A 1,393-nucleotide genomic window follows, 5' to 3' on the forward strand; every position below is an offset into this window, starting at 1 on the left:
GCCAGGCGGGGCCGGGGGGAAGTCCCGAGGCCGGCGGCGGGACAGGGCGACCAGCATGCCGACCAGCACCAGCACCAAGGCGGCGGTGAGAGCTCCGCTGCCCGCGGGTGTCAGGACAAGGCCGACGTCAGGCGACATGGCGAGTAGAGGTCTCACAGAGAAGGACGGTGCAAGCTGATGTGTTGCTCCGAAGGCCGATTATACCAGCTACTAGTATACAGATACAGAAGCTGGTGTGTTACGCTGAAGGGCGGTTATACCGGCTATACAGATAGAAGCTGGTGTGTTACACCGAAGGCGAAGGCCGGTTTTACTAGCTATACAGATACAGACAGAGCGAGAACAAGTGCGGATCGTCTGGACTCAAGGCGCCTAACAAACACTTAGGCTGTCCTGGCGACTGAGGCCGTCCACACACGTTACCGTACTGTGACTTATTATAGCGTGGTCTTTATACGTAGCCACGGACACTCAGGCCTGGCTACCGTACTGTCAATAATTATATCGTTACTTTTATACGCAGCGCGCTAGCGACGAACACTAAGCCAAGGCAATGCGCCCTCACTAGTTACCCTTACTTCCAACGATTATCGCGTAACCATTATACCTTCCCGCGGACTAACTCCCCTGGCCAAATATTTCCTTTATTTCCCGAATTCTACAATCCATACCCCCGTAGGAAGGCCTGGTGGAGGCTAATTTATAGCACAGCCGATACTGTGTCTTTAACAAAACGATAGGTGATACCAGGCGTGTTAAGAACATCTTAACAAAACATGGGCAGCTGATCGTTGTACAAGAGTAGTGTTAAGGGGTGCTGCGCGAAAGCGCCACCTTCCGTAAAAGGCACAAACTGCATGAAGATTATGTTTCCGACGTCACCCTCTACCTCATCTAGGTCAAATCTTAAGTAAAGAAGACATTTCTCTCAAAAAAGATAAGAAACAAGGACAATCCTAAGTCACTTCATTGTCTACCTACTTTGATTCACCCAGGTGACCAGCGATTGACCAATGAAGGGTTGGGTGTGTCCCAAAACGTGTCTATTAAAAATCCCTTACACAACCAGGTACCATAAAAACAGCGTTGTAAAATCTGCCCTTCGATAAGGTCGACATAACAAGTGTTAGGGGATGAACCGTTGATAGTACGGGTGGGAGGGGAGTGTTTTAGTATTATTGTTGGAGGGAAGTCAGGTGCATTTAATGCAAGCACTAGAGGGGCGTACAAAACGTTGCAAATATATGCACAACTACCAACTGCTCCATTCAATTGGAAACAGTGGAACATCTTGGCGAAAACAAGAAAACACAAACCAATGAGTTTTTGTATCTCTAGGTCAAATGAATCGGTCTTTTCTGTGTCCCTACTTCTCTCTCTCTCTCTCTCTCTC

General features: G+C 48.6%; 1 pseudogene; it reads right to left on the reverse strand.

Moving 5' to 3' along the window:
• The window catches only part of LOC109462738, a 13,062-nt pseudogene extending 12,924 nt beyond the window's left edge, over window positions 1-138 (reverse strand).
• Between the last annotated feature and the right edge of the window lie 1,255 nt (window positions 139-1,393).

Source organism: Branchiostoma belcheri, unplaced genomic scaffold (genome assembly GCF_001625305.1).
Source record: "Branchiostoma belcheri isolate BF01 breed outbred unplaced genomic scaffold, Haploidv18h27 scaffold12, whole genome shotgun sequence".
Taxonomy (NCBI): domain Eukaryota; kingdom Metazoa; phylum Chordata; class Leptocardii; order Amphioxiformes; family Branchiostomatidae; genus Branchiostoma; species Branchiostoma belcheri.